This window comes from Monopterus albus, unplaced genomic scaffold (assembly GCF_001952655.1).
Source record: "Monopterus albus unplaced genomic scaffold, M_albus_1.0 scaffold70.1, whole genome shotgun sequence".
Taxonomy (NCBI): Eukaryota; Metazoa; Chordata; class Actinopteri; order Synbranchiformes; family Synbranchidae; genus Monopterus; species Monopterus albus.
Window position 1 is genome coordinate 314,939 of NW_018127950.1, and position 10,592 is coordinate 325,530.

The following is a 10,592-nucleotide window of genomic DNA, read 5'->3' on the forward strand; positions in this document are numbered from 1 at the left end:
TTCATTGTCCACAAGGGAAAGTCCGATAATCATACACCGTGGCAGTCCGTAACAAGAGGGCGAGGCAGAATAGAATAGTCCAAGGTAACAGTCCGGGATCAGAAACACAAAATACCAAAAACCGAAGAAAATGCTGGTCTAGAACAATTTGGCAGGGATTAATGGGTGAAGGCTGCTTATAACGTGGTGCAAACTAACCAGGAGCAGGTGACTCTCATGTGAGTGATTAAGAATGTAAAATGACCGAAACTAAGGTGAAACAAAAACAGGAAGTAACGTCAAAATAAAAGCCGGACAGGAAGCAGCGGAACCGAATCATGACAAATGAAGCTAAATGAACCCTGTAACTTCTGTTGTACAACAAAACCGTTTTTTGTTACACAGTTATATAAATGAAATAACATACAAACAAAGAAAAAATGGTCTGCAAAAGACAGTACATGATTTGTTTGATAGCTGGTAACCAACCTTTTCATTGCTCCATAGTGCTGAACCACCAGCACCAGCAGTGTTGCTACACAGCACTGAAACATTAACTGACCATTGCTAGACTACTTTAATATGTGACATTAAACAGCACAGGCTGTAGTTTATGTCATAATGACATGGGACCTAAAAAATAATTTGCTGCCATTGTTAACAATAACCTCACAGTACCATAAATCAGCTAGTAGCTTGAGAAATGAATGTATGCATGAGGAAAGAAGGGAAGGAAGGCAGGAACCATAGGAGGAGGTAACAGATAAAAGCAGAGAGATGAGAAGGATGATTTGTTAGAGGGACCTGTGTCGAGTCAGGTGTAATAACGTTTGGTCGTATCTCTGCACCTCAGACACCTAATCTACCTGACCCTGATTGCCTACCTCAGTCTGTTACACCGTGTCCTCCACTGGCATCCATCTCCCCCCAGCCAATCTCTAGGAAGTTCACCATATTGCTGTTATTGTGTGAAAAAGTCAGAACTCCCATTTTTTGTTGATTTCAGTCGAGGTCTCACATTCGCCCTCATGGGGTGATAAAAATTCAGTGATCTCTTTAGCTTAAAGAGCTTTTTCAAACATCATTTGATAAAATCAAAAATACTTTTTAGTAAAAACAAAATGTGCCTTTCTTCTTTCCTTGAACATACTTGTCACTGTTGACATGTAATAAAATATATTCATGGATGGATTTGATTGAACTGAGTTCTTTTTCCTCCAGAGCAGTAAATACCATTTCCCTTTTAGCTCTTCATTCCCGCATTTCATTTTATCTCACCAATCTGTCACCAACCCGTTGTCCTGACATCACACCTATCATATTTCTAGCACCACATTACCACCTTCTCTCAGGCTCCTCTTGTTTTTGTGTTTCCACCCATGCCAAATCATTGCCTCGCTCTTGAACTACATCACACTTTCTCAACTTTGGAGCCCCTCTGCCTCAGTAGATCAGCTGGTGACAGCTCATGTGACATCCCCGGTAGCTTTCCCCGGACTCAAGAAGCCATACAGATCTGAAAGAAGCACTCATCCCAATAAACAACCACAGGAATAGTTCTCAAATGTGACCTTGTGGATCACAAAGAGAAATTCGCCTTTTGAAAGGGAGGAGTATGCCCACCTGGTTGATCCCTAGTTAACCCATATTTTATAGAAATCAACAGCTTGTCTGGGTCATTGTTTCTAACAAAAGCTATGGATTGTTGACTTGTTTCGTCTGATAAACCAGTGTGCTGTTCCAAATGATACAGTTACACAATAATTAGACCTTGTGCACCAGTGTTGATGCTGAGAGATGCAGAGTGCCAAGGTTCACTGGCACTGCTCCGTTGTTGAGTGTATGCAAAAATAACAACCCAATTTTTAATTACCAGTAATACTGCCAGAGGCCAGCACTGATGTCCAGACAGCCCTCCCTCCGTCGCCTCTTAAGACAGGGCAGAGCAGGGACTGGTTTCACAAAAATAGACTTTAACCACTGCTTAGATCAAACTAATAGTCAGACTTAAGATAGACATCTAAATTCACCCGTTGCACAAAGCTGTCTCATTCTTGGCTATCTTAAGCAGGGCTAATTGCTATGAATTCTGGGTAAATTAAGACCCCTTTCACAACAGAAACATGGCTGTGTCAAAATGCGCAGCTCAGTTCACTCCAACAGAAAATGTTTCCTTTTGTGAGGAGGAAATAAAAAAAAAAACTCCAGTAACATAAAATCAAAGCATTCACCATCAAGGCCTTAACTCTGAACTATTTAGCCCATGTTTCCATGGTAACAATCAGCGAACCCTGCTGACCAGCATCACACTGAATGACAACCAAAGGAAAAATGACATAATTTTTTCTCACAATGATGTAGAGTGAGTAATAAGAATAGAAAGGGTGTCAAGAGACTGCAGTGACCTGTTGGAAACCCTCAGTAGTGAGGGCATCACTTGCTTTTGTTTGCCCAAATAAATTATTTTGAGCCTGCCAAGTTAGCAAAGGTACCGAGAGTCAGCTAAGAAAAACAAACCTTACCTAGAATTTATAGCAAAATAGTCCTAAATAAGATCACCAAGAACTTTGTGGAACAAATTAATTTAAATGTCTATCTTAAATCTGAGAATTAGTTTGAGCTAAGCCATTGTTAGTCTATCTTTGTGAAGTTGGCTGTGGATACCAGACATGCAGGTCTATCGTCTTGTTTTTGCAGAGTAGCAGTTGTTTAATAAAAAGAATAAATCCCTCATCACCCACATAGGCTGCAGGGTAGAAGGCTGCTAACATTCTGTGGGCCCGCCAATATGGACATCTCGCAAATGGTCCAGTGTAACATTATCAAGGCCATTATCAAGTCTTCACATATGCACCCTTTGCTTGATGGATTGCAGACAGATGCAGAGTCAAGTGACTCCACCAGGAGGTCCTACAAAGAGTGTGAAAAGTTAACTGAGCCTTGATAATCATTAACAAAGACTCTCTAAACACAGCCCTAGCAGTGTGTTATGCTGAGGATACACACAAAGAATTGATTCCTTTTTCTGAAAGCTTCCTCTGTGATCTGAGAGAGATCTTGGCCTATTTGGAGTGCAGGCTGTGTTGATCTGAAGACAAAAGGAAATGAATGGAATGGATGACAGCTTAATATGGTATTAAAAGCCATCTTTGTTTACTGAACACCACAGATTCCTCATCCCTAAATTAGAGTTGCGTTTAGCAATTGTTTTCCTATGTTGAGACTGCTTTATTCACATAATAACAATCCGTTCTAATCGTCAGGAACGTTTACAGCAGTGCCATAAAATTGAATCTTCAGTTTCACCCACCCCTTTTATTCCTTTTCCAGCCCTACTAGCAAATCCTCTCTTCTCCTGCCTTTGTTCATCTATAAATCTTCATCCTCGCAGTTTGGCAGGGAGAGAGAGGGGAGTGGAGGAGAGGAGGGGGAGGAAGGCATCACTGGTGGAATCCAAACAATTCATAATTCCTATCATCATCACTATAACCCAGTGTTATATATACAGCCGTCCCATGCCTCACATTCACACAGGCTAATCCCTCAGTCCTAAAGCACAACAGGCTTGATGTATGACCCTTAAAGTGTGTATACAGATGAAATACTGTAACACACTTGTCTGCGAAAAGTGGGGACAGTACATTGTAATATACTGTAAATCCTGAATTACTTCAATAATAACATAAAATGGCCACTAAATGTTTCATTTCTTGAAAGATGTGCACCATCTTGACACCACGTCACGGCTACAGTAGCAGATCATAGTGCACAAAGTTTTCGTTCTTGACCAATCTATGGATGATTTTGAGCTATTGTCCTCTGCTTGTGCATTTCTATTTTATGCTACAGAACTTTATTCTTCAGCTCCACTACATTTGAGAGGAAAATATTTTTTGACAGGAGTAGTTACTGTATAAAGCCTATTGTGTAATAAACTTAAACAATGCAATCTTTTTTTTTTACCTTTGACCACTAAATGCTTATGAGGTGTTGATAATTTCATCAGATTTCCCCTCTAAATGTCCAGCTGCAGTTTTAGTGTTACTCTTTATCCATTTACCCTCTCCCCCTAGCAGGGGTGAGTCTCTCAGCAGTACATGACACAGCTGTAAGTCATAAAGGTTGTATTTACAGTTGCAACGACAAGCAAATCTAGATGTCAAATTAACTTGGCAAATGATTGTGTGAGACGAAGGGCGGAGGCTTAAGTGTACCCGACAGCACTGCTCTCCATCCTCATCATAAAATGGTGAAACTCCATCAGTCACACTCTGTCCCCAGCATGGATGCCAGCCAAGTACTACTATTACCATGGATACGTATCTACACACACCCAGCTTTATAAATAGACTGAATATTAAACTTGTCTTTATACTCCACGGCCTACAGTATACCCCATTTTGATGTATTTGTATGTGAATATTATGCAATTGTCAGGGTTGGCGTGTACAGATGCCAAACAGAGGTTGTGGTGAACTCAATTATAAAACCAGACGAACCGAGGTAGAGACAAGTTCTTTACTTGTTGTAACTGTTGTAGAACTATTTTGGTTCTTCTTACCATTGCTAACTCTGAGAGACGAGGCAGTCCAAGTAACTTCAAAACAGTGCTGATTTATTCAAAGGATTACAGGTAAAATTAACATTACACGCTCAAGCATCTTGCACCTCCATACTGCACGCAGGCAGATGTAAGATGAAAGACCCTGAACCACAACAGGCCTATACATTATATCCCCTCGGTTGGGCTAGCCCCATACTACACAGAAACGTCAACCGGGACGTCTCTGTTGCCAGCTTTGCAGCTGGTCATAGCAGTAGTCAAAACATGAAGCAAATCAATGTGCATGTGTGTCTGTTGATTAAGTGGTGTGTAACTAAAAACATTCTCACAGACCACCTAGAACATGTTGTGACTCAAACATAAGAACATATTATGGCTAAGGCCACAGTTATGCACGTCATAATAATAATAATATTAAACACCCTGTCTGCTGACAGTCATCAACTCTTCTCTCTAGTTATCCTTGACCAGATGTACCCTGTAGAAACTCATAAGCATGACTAAGCATTTAACAGTCTAACTAGACATCCTATCTCCACTAAACATTTCTAATACATAAAGTATCTATCCAATATCTATCTGACTAAAAATACCTAACAAGTTGTAAGAATTTAGTTGAGATTTTAAGCTACAAAGATTTCAACAACATTCACAGAGTTATGAAGGAGCGGTTAGTTTTAAAAAATAAAAATTAAAAAATTATCAAACCGCGGATACCATCCTAGTCGTGGAACAGTGGACCAGCTCTTTACTCTTGCAGGGTTACCTGAAGGATCTTGGGAGTTTGCCCATCCAGTCCACATGTGCTTTGTGGACTTGGAGAAGGCCTATGACTGGGCCCTTTGTGAAATCTTTTAAGAGGTACTTTCGGCGTATAGGGCACTGGGGGTGTTGGACACCATGTGGTTTAATTTGCAGCTGCTTTGTCATGTGTGATCATGAGGTATAATAATGCAATGAGTTGCTTTTAAAGTGAGATTAAGGTGTTTTTAAGGCTTTGAGGGATTCCCTGTTTAATTGCAGTAGCAAATATGTGTACAAAACAGAGCAGATTGAAGTTTAGTTAATAAAAGCATCATCCAGAAACAGAACTGCTTTCAGAGCAGGAGTAAGAAGGGTTGAGTTCAATCTACAAATGTGAAGACAAAGACCTGCAGATTGCAATTTATTATTAAATCACTTATTAGGTTAAATTTTATTATCAAGTTCACTTTTAAGATCTACATAGTTTCTAAGCTTCCTGGGAGTCTTGATTGCTCCATAGGCAGAGCTATTTTTACAGGCTGAGTAGTACTCCCCTTGATTAGTAAACTAATCTTGATTTGTAAAATTGTTGGAGTTCCCCTTTGGAAAATAATCCTCTTCTGCTTTTTTTTCACTGACCTTCAGTTTATGTAACTTTAGGAAAAAAGAATATCATTTCCAAGATCCCCAAATTGATTCTGTGTTGTTGTAGAAAGTTAGAGAGCCCTCTAAGTTCCTAAGTTAAAGAGCTGGAGAGAACAAACTTTTAAGCAGAGGCAAACATGTGAGAAGGTTGTGGCTTGAAGTTGTGCACTCAGTTAAGATGTGCAGATGTTTGTTTCTTGTGTAACTGAAACAGATCTACCCTTCTTTGCCACAGTATCCTAACTTCATTCTGGTTTTCTGAATTGCCTTTTGCTGACACATAATCTTTTAGCATCTTAAGGAAATATTATATCTAATGAATAATGCAAGGTAATACATGGATATGTTATGAAAAAGATTTTGTAGTCCTTGGCTTTGGACTTTGAAGTTTAACTCAAATATTTTGCTTCCAGGGAATATCTGACTCTAAAAAGTGACTAAAACTACAGCCTGCTACTTGCTGGAACACTGTCACATAGTAACATGAGCTTAAAGTTTCATCTTGTTTGGTGTAGATAGGTGTAACTGTGTACAAGAGCACCAGGTTGCATTAACAAAGTGTGAGCAGTAGGAATATGTTGCCACATTTTGGCATTATGTCCAGTCAGAGCAGAGGCCACATTGGCCCCAGTCTCTAGTTAACACATCTGCTGTTGCCATAGCTTATGTGCATGAGTGACTTAATGAATTCAGCAAACACTTTATCATCAAGCCCAAGGAGAAACATAACCAGTGAAGTGGTGCAGTCATCATAAAATAGCATTAGACGTACCAGTCTCTTAGTTTAAAGAGACAACTGCTCACTTTGTTACATCAAAACAACCACTTTAAAATAAAATAAAATAAAATAAAATAAAATAATGCACATTATAGGAGGAATCTGTGTCCTTTTTGGCTTTGTTCAGTGATCAAAGAGAAAGATTTCAAGATTCAAATGTTTGCCTTGGCCTCATGCCTTGGCTCAAACAGTATGCAGCAAAGGAAGACAGGGAAATGTCAGGAGAGATTAATTTAGCACATTCCACAGAGGTTACCTTTTAAAATCCAAAACAAGAAGAGAGAAAGGGGAGAGTGAGCATTAGAGATACACTGTGTAGAGAGTGAGCATAGACTGCTAAGCTACTCATTGTTTTTTTTAGTATTATGGTGTTATTGATATTACCAGTTAACAGTGCCTCGCCAGGTACCGTTAATGCTCTGCTCTACCAGCTGAACCTTCAAATCCCTCCTATGAGTCAACTTGGGTTTTATTACCTTTACTTAATCAGTTTATGGTCAGATCCATATGCATTAGTGTGTGATATCAGTGATATGCTTTTGAAAAATAAAAACAGTCTCTAATGACAGAGCATCAAGTAAATCATCAAGTAAAGTAAATCCTCTTTCAACAAGCATCTCACAGGATATTTGTTATATATAAATGGTGTGTATCTCATCTCCTCCACTGGAGAAACCAGCCCTCATGCTCTTAACATGAGGCTTGATGTCATCCTTGACCCCATGCTGGCCTGGATCATTCTTCTTCTTTCTCCCCATTTTAGTTTCCACCTCTTTGCTTTCCCTCTTACTTAACTCGTTTTTTTTTTTCCTCAGAAGAAAGTGGAATCAGATTAAAGTAGGACAAAGAAATGGTGGGACAAAAAAGTGCTGAGAGTAGGGATTTGCATTAAGTGAAAAGGAAGAAGGAATGGAGACCGCCAGAGACATTATCCATTTAACAGATACCTCAAAGACAAGGAAACAGATGGCAAGAGAGTAAAATAATTTAGGCCAGAGAGGGCCGTCGATGCAGCGCGGACAGTAATGAGAGCAGAGATGGATTCACACAGACAGTGCTCATCAGCTGTGAATTATCTTCAGCTTCAGGGCAGACGGTTCAAGGGTCACAGTTATCCTGGTTGTGATTTAGTGGCTTTTCCACAGGAAGAGCTAAAAGCAAACAAAAAGAGGCCCTTGGAAAGTGGGCTGAAGGACAAACTGGCCACTTATGGGTAATTAGAGGGAAATCTTTTTTAAAAGCTGCACTAGGCAGTTTTTAATACACTCATCTTATCAACTTAAATCACAAAGTGGCGCTACATTGGAGAACAACGTCACACCTTCGCTCACTGAGATGCTGTAGATTTGCCCTATCTGCTCAAATTAAGAATGAGCGTTGGGTATGAAACTGATGAAACTTAAAACATAAAATCAGCCTTTATTTCAAACCAGATCACAACTTCTCCTCCTTTCCTAACATACTGCCCATTTTTTTAGCCATGCTAATTTGTAGAGTCACTCTAGAGATGGCAGCGCTGGCCTGCCAGTCACTTCACCACATCTGTCTAGATTGAACTTATCTTGATGATCTTATATAACTCAACTCTTCCCAGAAGATCAATCATCATGAGGTTGGTTTTGAATGACATGTACAGTGGTGGAAAAAAATAATCAGACCTTTTACTTCAGTAACATTAGCACTAACATAGTGTAAAATACTATTACAACTTCATTTCCAAAAAAGATGAGATGCTGAGTAAATTTTAAATAAAAAACTGAATGAAACATTTAAAAAAAACAACCTTTAGCCTATAATTGTTTTCATGTAGCCTTGACCAATTTACGTCACAGACCAGTGGACTCCTCAAAAGTCAACCACCAAAGCCCCTAAAGCATCGTTATTGTTATGTTAGTTTCAACATATTAACTGATGAGCCCAGATACAAACTATCTCCTAAACAGCAAAGTCTGAGTGCTCAGTCTCAATGTTTTTGACCTTTTACCTCTTTTATGCCTTTGCCAAACCTTTTGTAAATGTAAGTGTTCTCTGTGTGTTTTATACATCACATCCAATCCTTGTTATTTCTGGGTATTCAGATTTACTTTTTTTCCCACAGACACTTACTTCTCAGTTATGCTTGGAGCAGCGAACATAAAATGTACTTTGAATACCTTTACATATTTTCTCCTTGTGGTATTTTTGATGTTATGTAATCATTTTCATTTTTTTTCCTCTGGTCATCTGCATAAATGTTTTCACCTGGGATGTAAAGGAATATATCAGAAGTACTTACTAGATATCCAGCTTCACATTGTAAACTACCCTAATGGGAAGAGATAGGCACTACTGAGCAGTGCAGCGCTTATAAATTAGATATGAAGGATGATCCCGATAACATGTATAAAATCCCTATGCAATCATCTGTAGAGGAGGCAGCAGTGACCTTGATGGTCTAAAAATTCTTTGGTGGAAAGTGAATTTACTGCACACATAATGTTTCTGGAAGTAATAGAGGAAAATGCACAGTGATCTCTGAGAATCTCACTGTCTTGCCTCTTTGCAGTGATATTATAGCTAGCCTATGATGTTTGGTCATCATATTTTCAAGTTATGATTTCTTTTGTCAGCTGGAAAATAAATTAGAAATAGAGTACCATAGGGATGATGTTTTTTGTAGGCCACCCCAGAAGTTAGCACCCTGGTTTCCTTGACAAAAAACCAATCAGATTTTCGCTGTTAGGCTTTAAATGAACTACCACTTGTTAGCAACCACTATTTTTAAGACACATAAAAGCATAAAAAATTCTGAGTGGGCTATTTACCGAAATTGTATCGGCCTTGGGGAAGCCACAAACCTTATTTCAGGCATCTAACCAAAAAAACATTCAAAAAACTCCACTGACTTCAGGGTGAAGGAACTAGAAGTGCAAAAATTCTAACACACCTCCGGGTTTTAGGAGTCACTACTACAGTACTATATAGATAATATGAAGTTGTTTTCACACCGTTGTTAGACAACCGTGTTGAATTTTGAGTAAATGCGCCATTTTGTGAGCCTTACCTTCATTATCATAGATATATACATTACACACATCTATAATGAGTGACCAGAATATTTGTTGTACTCTTACACTCTTTAGGAGAACTAACACTAAGTTTTGAGGCTGCCGGATTTTGTGTTAGTGCTGTTAATATTGTTTCAAAGCTCACACCAGGTATTGGTTTCCTCAGGTTCAAGACAGTTGAATTGGTTGAGTTTCTAAGCATCAGTATCTTTCAAATCTTGACACTAACAAACTAAAATGATCATTTAGAGCCGTATATTGCAGTGCAACCACTCCACCGAGAAAGACGAGGCTCTGACTGTGTATTCATACAATGACAACTGAAACATTTACATCTAACAAAGCTTTAAATAATCAGTTGTCAGTCTTGAAATGCTGTGTCACTATGAAACAATGTCAGAGGACTCACCTTTTCCTTCTTTCCTTATTTTTACTGGTTTATATTGGTATGATATTACAGGTGTAGGGGCTGGGTGAGCTCTAGTGTCTTAGCACTAAAGAAGAAGAAGAGATGACAGGACACACTCAGTAAAACAAAGCAAATGGTCCTCACACCTACAATTCAAATATCATGTCAAAATGCACAAAGGCAGGTGCACGTTTGAGACAAAGCAGAAACTTTAAACTCTACTTTCATGTCATGCTAAGAGGTTTAATCATTCATATCAAATTTTCCGCTCAGACACACATGTTTTGAACTTCAGGGTGTTTTAGGTGAAACAGTTAGATTAGTAATCACCTGTCTGAAACAGTAAAGGTCTGTTTCTATGGTGAGACAGTTGTCTTTCAGAAACAAACCTAGCTGATGTTTTTCTCATTTATAGTAGAGGGCTTG